Source organism: Nuphar pumila, chromosome 7 (genome assembly GCF_984573655.1).
Source record: "Nuphar pumila chromosome 7, dmNupPumi1.hap1.1, whole genome shotgun sequence".
Classification (NCBI taxonomy): Eukaryota; Viridiplantae; Streptophyta; class Magnoliopsida; order Nymphaeales; family Nymphaeaceae; genus Nuphar; species Nuphar pumila.
Genome location: NC_143255.1, coordinates 33688861 through 33703283, shown reverse-complemented (window position 1 = coordinate 33703283; position 14423 = coordinate 33688861).

Sequence of the window (14423 nt, the reverse complement as noted above, 5' to 3'; positions counted from 1 at the left end):
CTCGGGTGCTCTGGAAGTACCTACTCCCACATACTAGAAATCATGGTTGTGGGTTGTATCTTCTCAATTAAACCTTATGGATGCACTCAGCATAGTTTATTCGATAGGAATCATGCTTAGTCATGCATTTTGGACATAAAAATAGGATTTTTTGATGCATAGTGATCCATTGATTTTTAAAGGTCTTAAAAAACATATATGTATGTTATAATCACATGATCCAAAACTTGTTTTCTACTAAATAATGCTTATAGATAATATCTAAAGGGTCTGATCAACAAAAAAAAGTTTTAAAAAATTGAAAATCTAAAGCTTCTATTAGGTGGGAGTTGGTACTCTGGGAGCACCCTATCATTACCATATATATATATATATCCCTTGAAAATCAAGTTAGGGTTATCAAAACCTGAGAACTGATAAAACTGGACTTAAAAGAGTTTTTTCTAGTCTTTTTTTCTCAATTTTTTTGCGTTCCAACATCTCTCTTGAATTTTATCGATTTTTTAAATGGCAATTTTATTTGGTTTTTTTATTTCCAAAGTTATGTACTTGAAGGCCAAAAAAAGTTTTATTGAAAATGAGCTCGCTTTGGGAGCAAGAAAATGAGAGATGGGAGTTGGATTTATCAATTGCATCCTTTTTTTAAATGACAAAAGGGAGGTCATCTCCACTCCCGCCTTGGAAATAGAAAATCCCAAACTCAACCCTCATCTTTGCATCTCTGTTGCTCTTGTTTCGGGCTTCTAAACGGTCTTTGTACTGTATCAGACTTTTCCTCTAGTGTCTTGCCCTTTTCTGGAGCAGACTTGATAAAGCATTTAAGAAACCCTGGAATCCTTCTGGCAACTTCAGGGGATGCCCTGGCAGGCTCAGGTGATACATTCAATTTGCTGAAGGCTGAAATAAGATCCATTTTCTGGGTATTGGACTGAGTCTGATGCAGTACTAATACCTTGTGCTGAATATCGATATCACTGTTAGGGCATGGTTGGATATGATCATGTGGTTGGAATGGCTGGTCAGAGATCACTGCTGGAGAATGTTGAAGGAATGGTTGATTTAGTATGGTCATATTTTCATCTTCGGTGCCTTTTACTAAAAGGTTTTTGTCAATATAGTCCTGAATGATATTTTTGAGAACAAAGCATTTCTCAGTATCATGTCTCACTACTCGGTGGAACTTGCAAAATTTATCTTTCATCTTCCCCATGACCACTGGTGGATCGGCTACCCTTGAAAGTTTGATCATATCACTGGTAAGCATATATTCAAGTACTGTCTCGAGTGACTGATCCAGGGGGTAAACTTGCGATTATAGCTCCACCCTTCGCGCTTTGGTTTTTCTTGAGGTCCCGGCCCTTGCTCAAAAGTTTGCTGGGGTTGCTTATCATGCTGAGGGATCGACTGACCTTTTTGCTCATTTTTGTTGTGGTTTGAACCCCCTGAACCATAACTGTGATCTTTCGTATTTCTCTTGTGATGGTTTTTATTGTTGTTGGTGAAATAGGTAAAATGGGTTTTCTTTTTTTATTCTTGCTGACTGTTGTTCTTGGTAAAGGTGAAACCCTCGTAAACTTCATTTTTCATACTCAGCTCAAGACATTCGGCTTGCTTCGTCAGTTCGATGAAAGTCTTTGACGGAGAGGTAGAAATTAGTCCCCTTAGGGGTTGTGAAAAGTTGCTCAGGATCAATGACAATGCATGACCTTCTGATATTGAATCCCTCATCTTGTTGCAGGCGGACCTCCACCTGTGAATAAAATCTCGGGCCTTCTCATTTTCCTTTTGCTTAAGGCTGCAGAGATGGCTGAGGGTTGGTAGCGCCTCTGCATTGAAGATGAATCATTCGACAAATAGATTGACCACCTTGTCAAACTCCTTTAGTTCAATGGCATTGATGTGTTCTGAATACCGTTTAGCCGTGATACCCTCCAAACCGCGGGGAAAACAAAGGAATAGGGCTCGATTGTCCCTTTTAAACTTGGAACACTCTGCGAAGAATATGGCGAGATGTGCTTTAGGATCACCAGAACCGTCAAACTTGACAAATTTTTTGGAGAGATTGTCGAGATTGTCATCTCCATCTAGTTCATCATAAAAAACTTTACTCGTGAAGACCTTCTTGCCCTTATCACGAGCTTGCAGATCCTTTACCATCTTAACCACGTCTTTGAGTTGTGGCTGAGTAGGGTCATCAATAGACGGATTTTTGGATTTGTAAGCCGACCCTTGCCCCTGAGTCGACTTTCGAAGTGTCTGCTGAATCTCATATTCTTCATCAGTATTGCCCACTGATTCTGCTTCGTCAGAAGTGTCCTCGTGATGACTCTATTTTTTGGAGATCCTCACATGTTTCTTCATTGTTCGTCCCTTGACCTTTTTCTTATTATGAGATTTTCTCGGGCTAGCCTTGGTTTGTTCAGACAACATTTTGTTCATCATTCTCTGAAATAGCGAGTACATCTGAGGGTCAATGTCATCATTGGTCTGTTGGCTTTTGTTCCTGGCAGATCGTGTAGAGGTCATTTCTTGCTCAGAGGCTGACAAATAACTAATATGTTGGACGGGTGTGGTTTTTCTGCCGGACCTTGTCTGAACCATGTAAGATTGCAAATGCTCTGTGCAGAACAAAATGGACAATTAGTTTTGAAGAACAAATTTGGGGTAAAGCAAATAAGGGGGAATATTTGATGAGGGTTAGGTTGACAATTTGAAGGACATCCCATTACCAGGGATTGGATCATTGCTGGAATCACGATAATTGCATTGTTATTCTTTGTAAAAGAGATAAACAACTAAAATGTGTCTTGTTACCTAGGCAAGGTCGTCAAACCATAATAAAAAGATTATTTGCAGAAGAAGAATGATTTTATTAATAATAGACTTGACAGAGGGGGCGGACAAATAATTTATCACCACTCATGATAATCAGAAGACACTCGAGGACCAGGAAAAATAGTAAGAGTGACAAAAGAATCTCAGCTATGCTTGGAAGAATGATATGTTCTAGACCACTGAGCAAACTTCAGATCGAATTCTGGCACAATGCCTGACAATAGTCGAGCTTCAATGCGCTTCTGCCTCTCTGAGAACTGCCTAACACATCGCTTTGGTTGGTAATAAACGGAGAAGAAAGGTCCAAGCAACTTGAATTGCTTGTCATATGCATAGGTGTACCAAGGGGGTGACTCCTGACGGTCGAAGTAATCCCACATGATTTCTTCTTCGTGGAGGTTCTCGATCAAGAATCTGTACCGAGAAATGGGTAATGGTTTCTTGCTATTATATTTGAATGAGCTGGCTTGAGTTGGTATGTGTCGAAGGAACCAAGATTGTAGTGTGTAGATGCATCCTTCTGCTAAGACAAAGTCTTTAAGCACAAAACGGGTCAATCCACGGTATAAGAAGGCAAGCGCTGCCATGGCAATCGAGAGACGGTTGGTCTGTCGACTTCCCCATCTTCGAAAAAGCTGTATTGTTCTGACATTGATGTAATTTTGTCCATCCTAGAAGAAGGTCAGTCCTACTGTACACAAGACCATCGCGTGCTGAATCCTTTCTCGTGCTGCTCGGGATAAGGAGTCGACTTCTTCAAATGTTCCATATTGTTGGTATAGTTCAAACAGATCGACATATTGGCTCTCATATGCCTCTATTAGTGGCCAGGATCTGCGTCCAATCATACAGGCTAAAGCATCTCGAGGGTCTAATCCCTTGACGTTGATAAAAACTGTTGTTCTATCGGATCATCGGGCGGACCAGCTGTTATCATCGCAAAAATTTTCCCCCTCTCTCTGCGAGAGAGGGAGAAGAAACGATCCTGCGAGTCAAACTCGACCAAAGTTTTTGAAAATGGTTTTCAAAATTACTCGCCTCCGTTTTGAAAATTTATGGGAAAATTTCGTGTAATGGAATCCGCCTGTTGGTACGAGGTTCAACCATTCCTGACGCCTTTACCAGGGGTAATTGAACCAAGGATCAAATGTGCGCTTTGACTAAGTTAAATTATCTAAATTATGCTCTATTTTCCTAAAATGCACAGAGAATCAGGCATGTGTTATGGATTTTTGAAAATATGTGAATTTGAGAAACAAGATGTTTGCCTTAGAAAATTGAGATGTGCTTGGAATATGATTGGAAAAGTGCTTTGAAAATGGAATTCCTGAGAAAATCATTGAATTTCATTCGAAACCAGAAATTTGCATTAGAAAATGAATTCTCAGGAAAACTTGAACTTTGGGAAAATCGATTTTGAGATTTGGATTGCTTTTCTGAGGAAATGGATTTGAGAATTCTGAGAAAATCAGGAAGTTCATTGGAAAACAATTTTTTGAAATGGAAAATGGATTCTCAAGAAAATGGGAACTCTGAGAAAATCGATTTTTGAGATTGGAATAGCTTTTTCTAAGAAAATCGATTTCTGAATAGGATTCGAGAATTTTAGGAAAATCAATTTCAGAAATAATTCAAAGTTTTTGAGAAAATCAATTTTGGGATTTTAAAATAAAATTGAGAATGTGGAAATCTTGGGAAATCATGATTTGAACTTGAAAAATACTTTGAAATCTCATTCAAAAATTCAAAGTTCTGAGAAAATCAAATCCTGATATAGACTTAGAAATCTTTTGGATAATTGATTTTTCTGAAATAGAATTAGAACATGATTTTGAAAATGATGCAAATTGAATGAATGAATATGAATTTGAAAGATATTTCATTGAGGAATTGAGAAAATCCTTTTAAAATTTTAGAAATGCAGTGCATTTTTTAAATTAGCCTAATTGTAGGCTGAATGTAGCTAATACGAAGATCACAAATCTTGGTTTTCTTCGTGTTCTAACTATGACCATAAATACGAATTCCACCAAATTCATGAACTCCCTAAGAGTTTGTGCACGTACCATTCGTGTCAAGCATAGTGATTTTGGAAAATATGAATATGCATCATATATCAGGTATTGAAATTTTCAGAAATTAAACTATATGCAATGCAGTCTTATTCTAAGCTGAAAAGTAACTCTTATTCCAAATTATTACATCTTATATTATATTGAATTGAATGAAATAGGCAAATAAAAGTCTTTTTCTTGAATGTTCCTACAAAACTAGAAAACATATTAGCACAAAAATATAGGTTTTTCTGAATTTATCCAAAATTATTGAAATTATCATATGTTATTCATATATAAACCCAAATTCATACCCCCTTTGATATAAACATGAGAAATAAGTAATAAAATTTGAAAATAAACTTGAAAATTCGAAATTGGGGTCAAAATAACCAAAATACCCCTGATGACCTTGAAATCACGGTTTTCTGAAAGAATTTTTATAAAATTTGAAAATCAAATACAATAAAAGCAAACATAATATGATGAAATATGATGATATGCACGAAATTTTAGAAAATTGAAGTTTGGAATTTCAAAATTTAGGTCAAAATGACCAAAATGCCCCTGACAACAAGATTATGGCCTTGAAACCAAGGTTTGCTGAAATAAATTTTGCAAAAATGGAAAATGTGAACTGCAAATGACATTGAAATTAACCCTAATATGACATGACAAGCTTATTTATATGGTAAAAACCTTAAAATGGCAAAAATATCACAAAATATCAAATTTGACTCGATTTTCGCCTCATTTTCGCTTCTGAATTTAAAAGTAAACTAACATACAAAGCAAATGAACTAGGAATTGAGGCAAATTTGGCATGGACACCTATACTAACCCTAAAAACAGAGTGAAGCTCGAAAATCTATTTTTTGTTATTTTTTTATGTAGAAAATAACTAAAAATCCTAAAAAATCAAGATTTTGCCTAAAATGCTAATTCTAAATTAGATTTCAGGTACTAAACTTCCATAAAAAAATTCCAAATTTTATGGGGTGATAGAGGACAGTTAGACAAAGATTTTTTTTCTTTTACAGATTCTGATTTTGACCTATGGTCGAAGCTTGACAGTTTCGACAAGTCGGATCGGAATCCGGCGACTCTAGGATTTACGATAGACTGGCAGGTTTCGGGAACAATTATGGGGAAAATAGCAGATAGATGAGAAAATGGCTGAAATTCTGAGAAAACATCTCTGACAAACATAGGAAGATTTTTTTTTATATAGTATTGGTATTTGGGTTATGTTTTAGGAAAGAGTAGAGGGTTATCAGAGACCTGGATCTCTGAAATTCTCAGACATGAGAATCTGACAGACGAGAAAATTAATTCCGAGAAAAATACTTAGGCGGTTCTAAAAATTCTCAAATTTTGGGATACGACAAAGGGAAGAGTTAGAAACAACTTTTATGTTGGAAGTTTTTGCATTCAGCCTATAGATTGAACGTACACAGCGGATTAGGGTCGGTCTAGACCCTGACAAGGATGAAGTGAGATTTTCTCAAATTGCATGAAAACTTGATTTTTAGCAGAACCTAAATCTTGCTTGAAAAATCTAAAAATTTACTGAAAAACAATAGGTTCCAAGAGGGACTCACTGTATTTTTTTGAGGGAAATTAGGATTATCCATCTAGGAGATCTTGGAGGTTCTTGTCTGCTAAAACAGAAATTGGAATTTCTGGTGGGGTAAAATCTCAGTTTGGGATTCGATTAATTTGAGAGGGTTCTGAAACCCGAACGGACCTAAGTTTTTGACAAGACATCACAGTTAACTACCACAATTTTTCAAAATTTTGGAACGAAAATATATATATACAATAACAACTGAATTCTGCATGTGAATCTAAAACCTATGAACTAATCATTAACTATTTATAGAACTAAGCTAAATGACTAGTAAACCAAGGAACAAAACTAAATGCAATGTTACATGTGAAGGAAACATAAGATCAGCATGATGATGATAAAACATAAAAAAAAATATTAGGGAGGCATGAAGCACTTCATTGATTTTGGTCGTTTAAAAAGGGGGACCTAATCCATCGAATTGGATTGATCTTCTCGTTCATATGCACAAGAGCATCCCTTATCTTCTATGATTTTAAACTCAGAAACATATCTCAAATATGAGTTTTGAATGAACCTTATGTTAGCTTGCTGCACGGTTGGAGGTCTCGAAGTAGCTGGAAGCAATGGTTGAAGGAAGAGATAGTTGGAACCGTGGCTGGAGGAAGGACTGAACCCAACGGAAGCACCGATTGGAGGGACTGAAGTTGATCTCGCTGCAATCAAAGGGATGGCTGAAGCGATGGCCAGGCGTGGAATAGTGGCTGGAACAAGGTTGTAACAAGGTGGAATGTACTGCTGCTATGCTGGAGTTTGAAGGTTGCATCTCTTGTGAGGGCAAGGCTGGAGGTGGAGATGGCTGGGGTAGTTGAAGCTACTCAATCTTGTCGTGGAGATGCTGGAAGAGCCCTTGATAGAGGTGCTTCAAGGTGGATAGACTATCTGCCAAGTCTGCTAGGGATGGCGCCAAGTAGGGGCTGGTTGTGCTGCAGATGGAGATGGTTGGGGTGCCTTGATGCTGCCTTGGAGGTGTGGTTGGAGAGGCCACTGTTGTGCTGTGGTGAAGGAAGAACCAGGGAGTCTAAAATGAGAAAAAGAGAGAGTTGTAAGGGGGGGGGGGAGTTGTGTGATCATTATTTTAGAATGAACTTAGGGTTTAATGAATTGGGGCTAAGGTTGAGAGGGGTTAATGAGAGGGAGATAGAGAGTTGGTTGGAGAGGGTCCAACGTATGAGTGTGTTAGAGAATGGTAAGAAGGGAAGGAGTAATAAGGTGGCTGGACAATGGGAAAGGGAAAGAAAGAAAGGAGGGAAAAGAAGAAGGAAATAAAAGGAGAATGAAGAAGGAAAGAAGAAAGAAAAATAAAAAGGAAAGAAGAAGGAGAAGAGAAAGGAGGAAGAAGAGAAGGGTGATACGTGAGTGGGATGGACCAAGGAGGGAAAGGAAGGAAGGAAGGAAGAAAAGAAGAAAAGAAGAAAAGAGAAGGAAGAAAGAAGGAAAAGAAGAAAGAAGAAAGGAAAGAAAAGAAAGAAGAAGAAGGAAAGGAGAGGAAGAAAGAAGAGGAAAGAAGAAGAAGGGAGAGGAGGCTGGTCGACCCCTCTTGTGGGTCCCACCTCTAAAAAAGAAATAATAAAAAAAAATAAAAAAAAATGATAAAATAAAGCAAAAGAAATGTTTATTTTTTTTTTTAGAAAATACAAGTAGATAAACCATCTCAAAGTGGGGCTCACTTTCCAAATTTGAAATTCATTTTGAGAATCATAGGGGTAAGACAGTCTTTTTAGAAAATCCCTGGATGAAACGAACTATTTTTGGCAGTTTTTGAAATGAGCTCGGAATTTAAAGTTCAATACCCCGTTGCGAAGAAAATCCGGTTTAGAATTTGAAAATTTGAGTTTGAAAGAAATCCGGATTGTTTTTCTCGATAAAATATTTCCAAATTTAGAATTCTAGGGGTAAAAATGTCAATTTTGGAAACTTAGAGTTTAAAATTGATTTCTGAAAACTTTTAAAACTCAATCTGGATTGAAATTTATAAAACTGGAGTTCTGGACCTCGAAAATGGAATGAAATGTGATGAAATGGTATGAAATGATATGAAATGATGAGAAACGACATGAAATGCCATGCAAAATGCTAACTTTGAATGAAGAAATTTGAATATTAGACCCCGATTGGCATTTGTACCAGTTCAAAAAGTGTTAAAATTGATAAAATTTGCAAAATGATTCAAGAAATGGTTTTCGGGTTCTACCGGTCTAGAATGACACTGAAAATTAGGGTTTGAGCTGGATTGAACTGAAATGAACTGGATTGAGCTGGGTTCTAGGGTTTCAGAACTCAATTGGACTGACAAGACACTCACTCAACTGACCTTTCCGACTAAATTTTTAATAAAAGCTGTCATTTTTAGATAAATGGTCATTGGAGTGAAGTGAATTATAGACCAGAACTGGGTTTGAGCTGGGATAAAGATCAGTAATACTGAGATGAACTAAAATTGAAGCTCGAAGACTAGCTCAACTGACCGGACTCAGCTCAATTTCAGCTAAATGAGTTGAAATGGGCTCCTAGACACTTGGAAGTAGATTTGAACTAAAATTGGAGCGCATGAACTTCTGGTGAGCTCAAGCTAGACTCAGAGGAATATGATTGACTGGGAATGACCGACTTGGAGACAATTGGCTTGAATTTGAGTGAGAAATGAGCTCATTTCTGAAGAAATGATCCCATTTTGGCAGGAATGGTCAGAAATGAAAATGGTATGTTCATTGTGAGCTCGAGTGAGCTAGAAATGACTGACATTCTAACTGTTCTGAGCTGACCGACGAGTTTAGTTGACTCCGACTGACTGGGGTCCGGGATGACCTAGGGGTAAAATGATAATTTTCTTAATGAAAGTGGGTAAAATGGTAATTTTCTAACACAGACTCGGAGTTGGACTCCTACACTAACCTACCAAGGTTGGCATTGTACGAGGGGTGTGTTTAAGAATAGATGAAGAAAATTTGGGGTGTTTACAGTGCTTACACTAGCTAGCTCAGGTAGACCCATGATATCCGAGAATTCGTTTAGTAGTAGAGTCATCTCTCCTCATGGGAACCAAAAGGTACAGGTACAAGGATTTCACCGCTTTGCTAATGCTTGAATCAAATTGCCATTGATAATTTGCTCTCCCATTGATGATGACAGTTCCAATCCGCAGTCACTCTGATGGTTCAAGAACATACCAGAGAAGTTTTTGAGCCAAGAATAGTACCATCAGGGAATGAAAGATCCAATGTTCAGAGTTCGATGATCAGAAAGACCTTGCCGCACCTCATAAGAGATATGGCCTTCGAGGAAAACTGAATCAAGCTGACTAGATGCCATCAGGATAGACTGGAAAATAAAGAAGAAGTAAGGACAAGACTTGAAGTGTATACATGATTTTTTTTTTTTAAAGTTTCAGGTAGGATAAAAACAAAGTTAAAAATTTGAGATCCAGATGAACAGAAGAATAGAGAATCGCCTAGAGTTTTGAGAAAAAAATAGAGGATTTGCAAAAATTGTCCAGGGTTTGAGAAAATAAAAGAAAATGTATGAAAATAAATGGAAAATAGGGTATTTTGAAAAATTGTCTAGTATTTTCAGAAAACTTATGAAAAAATATAAGGAAACAAAAGGAATAAAGAGAAATAACATTCAATCACATCTTGCACAATCAAGTATGCACATACAGCATTCCCTAAAAAGCTGACTTCAGATGCACAAGTTTTGAAATAGCTGTAGGACTTTAATCCTAACTCTAAGGCTTAAATTATTTGTGTTTAATCATGCTATGCCGATATACTCAAGGCGAGGCTTGATATACGTAGCATAAAAGATTTTCTTCAGTGCAAGGCTCATGTTTTCCAACATCCTTGAGCACCTGCCGATATACTTTGAATTGTGGCCCTTGGTACGTGGCAGGGGGGGATCAACCCAAATAGGTGGTCCAGTTGTAAGGCTTTGTCCCGAACTATGGTTCTGGAAGAAACTCAACAACGTGAAGACCGGGTAAAGATAGGTGGGGTCATTTTTGAAAAATGACCAGCATGCAAGAAAATAGAAGGCTCTAATGACCTAAAGAAGTAGAATTTTTAAAAAATTTATGAGAAGCAAACATTGTTTCCAATCATATCATACATTAAGGAGGATTGTATTTAACTTAAGTCTACGTGAGCATGAGTAATGTCTCCTCAATCAGTCCTACCAAACCATGCCTAAGTCTACATGAAATTCATGCCAGCTGTATTTGATTCTAGGCTCCTAGGTTCACAAGATATAAAGCTGACATTGCAGAACACAATTTTGACCATTTGAACAAAGCAGAGCATTAGATTGATCAAGCAAAGACAGGTCCCATCTCAGTTGCCAAACCTGTTATCATTGCAAAATTTTACTTTTGCAAGTCAAACTAACCTTTGAAAAAGATTTTGAAAATAACTCGCCTCCGTTTTAAAATACAGAATAATTCTAAAGAATGGGACTCGTCTGTCGGTACGAGATTCAACTGTTCCTGGCACCTTTACCAGAGGTAATTGAACCAATGATCAATCATATGTTTTGCTTTGCTTAACTTGTCTAAATCGATGTTCTATTCCTAAATGCACAAAGAATCAGGCATGTGCTATGACTTAGAGAAATTTTTTATTGAAAATCATGATGTAAGCTTTAGAGATTTGAAATATTTGGAAAATTCTTGGAAAAGATGGCCCTTTGAAAATCGTGAATTGCATTTGGAAAACTTTTCTGAAGAAATCTTTTGATACTTTATGAAAATTGATTTTTGAGGAAAACTTGGATAATTCTGAGAAAAAATTTGTTTCCTATGAACTTGAACTTTTGGAATTAGGAATATAACTTGGAAAATCGATTTTTAAGCTTTGAAGAGCATTTAGAAATCTTTTGAAAAGCCAAGGGTTTTTTGAGAAAATCGATTTTGAGAAAAATTAGGGCAAATTTAAGGAAAATTGATTTTTTTTGTTGTGAGGTTGAGAAATAAATCAAAAGAAGGGGCGTGTGGCCCTGTAAAATATTTTCATGATGCAATCTAAGCCTAAATGATGTATGAGTATAATTTTGAGAAAAGATTTTTAAAGATTTTTTAGAAAATTGATTGAAAAAGAGAGTTTATGTGCCTTATAGAACTTTAATGAAGTAAATTCGCCTCATATCCCTGACTATGGCCACATATGTGGATTGAATATATCTTATTTGATTCTAAAAGGAGAAAAACATTTATAAAACATTGAAATATACAATGGTTTTTTATGTTAGACTAAGAGTGTAGGTTGATTGTGGCTTAAAAGAAGATGATAAATCTGGATTTGGTTCGTATTCTGACTATGGCCATAAGGCCATAAATACAAACTCAATCGAGTTTACCAACTTTCTAAAAGCTAGTGCACATGTCATTCGTGTAAACCATGGTGAGTTTGAACATGCATGAATCATCATTCATCACACATTGACATTATTATAAAATTAAACTATATGTACATGCAAACCCTAATCTAAGCAGGAATTTAAATTCTTATTCCAAATTTATTTACAATTTACATCACTAATTGAATTTAAATAAAGGAAAGTATAAGAAAATACAGTTTTAAGTGTCCCTGCAAAACTAGAAAACTTGTTAGTGAAGATATGTTGGCTTTTCTCGATTTATTCTGTAATATCTGGAAATTACTCAATTTACCCAGATATAAGTCTTTTTCATGTTTCTCTGAGATAAAAATAATAAAATATGATATAAAATTAAAGAAATAATAAAAATAAATGAATTTAAAATTCATAATTTAGGAGTAAATGACAAAAATACCCCTAAAAATAAGACTATGGCCTTGAAATTAGGTTTTTTAGAAAATATTTTGGTAAAATTTTTTATTTAGGGCTTTAAAAGATTCAAATTAATGCCAAATTGAATATGTAGCATCCTAATATGATTATAAACATAAAAAAACCCTAAACCCATAAACTTTATAGAAAAAAATCAAAAATATCACAAAAATCATGATTTTGCCAGTGTTTTGCTTGAATCTGGACTCCGTGGGTACTCTATTTTTGTAATTTAATCAAACTAAGCCTCAAACGAATTTCAAAATTAATAAAAATTGACACATGTACCTTTGATAATTCTAAAATTAAACTGAAATAAAAAAAATCTATATTTGATATTATTTTAATATGAAAATTGCATAAAAACCTAAAATATATAATTTTGCCTGCGGGCATGTACCTTGGATGGCTGCAACTGCAAGGGAGGAAGGAGATAATGCTGGGAGGAGAGAGAAGCTCCAAGAAATAGAGGGAAAATGCCTAGGGGTCGACCCCCATTTGGCTTTTATTTATAGAAATTTTAGGAGACTCCTAATTAGGCTTAACTAATGAAGTTTGACTTTTCAAAATTTATTTAAAACTAACTACCTATAGGGAGCGATTTTTTGGAAAGACCTAACCTATCTAGGAGTCTAACTAGCCTAATTAACTTAATTAAAACCCTAAAAGGCCAAATGTGGTGCCACCTAGGCGGGCCCACATTTGGTTTTTAAAACTTGAATTTAAAAGTTTAAAAATTGTTAAAAACAAAGATGAAGTTTTTAAAATCATTTTTGACTCTTCTGATCTAGCTAGGACACTAACTAATCATAATATAACCCTGACTCTTTTAAATGTTGTGCCACCCAGAGTGGGTCCCACTTGATTTTTTAAAAACGATTTTAAAACTTAAAAATGAGAGGTTTTCAAAAGAGGTTTAAAAATTAAGATGAGAATTGAAAGTTTTGAAATAACACAGAGTCTTGACTGGATCAAAACTCCTCCAGATATAGCACCAACTGAGTGGGCCCCACATCAGAGTTTTGAAAAAGTTGAAATAAAGACTAAAAATGGTTTTAAAATGGAGTTAAAATCAACAGATGAAATTCAGAGGATTTGAAAATAGAGTCCTAAGCGAACTGAAACTCTAGATCAGAGTTCTAAACTGACTAAAACTCTAAAATTTAGGTTTTTGAAAGCCAAATGAAGAGGTTTTTGAAGGATTTTCTCAGAACTGGTGAAAATAAGTTGGAAAATGCAGTCGGGGTTAGAGTCTTAACTGAACCGAAACTCTGAAATAGAGTCCTGAATCAACTGGAACTCTGCAAAATGAACTAATTTTTGAAAACAAGTGGAGAAAATGAGAATGAAGATAGAAACAATAATCAGGATGGAGTCCTGATCGGATTAGGTCTCTGGGACAAAGTCTTGATTGGATTGAAACTCTAGATTTTTGGCATTTTTTTAAAAGCATATGAAAGAATTTTCGAAAACCAGTGAAGATAGCAACAAGCAGTGAAATCAAAACAAAGTTTTGATCCAACTGGGACTCTGGGGACAGAGTCCTAATTCGACTAAAACTCTTAAAATTTTGGATTTTTTAAGAAAACAAACGAGAGGATTTTGGAAAATAGGTGAAAATAAGGTAAAAATTGAAGTCCGGTTTAGAGTCCTCATTTGACTAGGACTCTTAGAAAGAGTCCTAGTTTGACTAGAACTCTCATTTTTTTTTGTTTTCTTGAAAGCAAATGATGAGATTTTAAAAAAAAAACTTTTAAAAACAAGTGAAAATGAAATAAGAAAATAAAATCAAAATAGAGTCCTGATTCGATTAGGACTCTGGGATAGACCTAGAATTTTGAAACTCTGTGATAAAAGTGTAATAATTTTGGTTTCTGAAGAGATAAATGAAGAAATTTTTGAAAGATTCTCTCAAAATTGAAGTCAGGGTCAGAGTCATGATCCAACAAAGATTCTTTGAATAGAGTCTTGGTTCAACTAAAGCTCTAAGTTTCTGACATTTTTTGAAAGATTTGGTTGAAAACAAGTAAAAATGGCAATGAAAGATAGAGTTCTAATCTGATCGAAACTTTGAAAAAGAGTCCTAATCCGATTAAAACTCT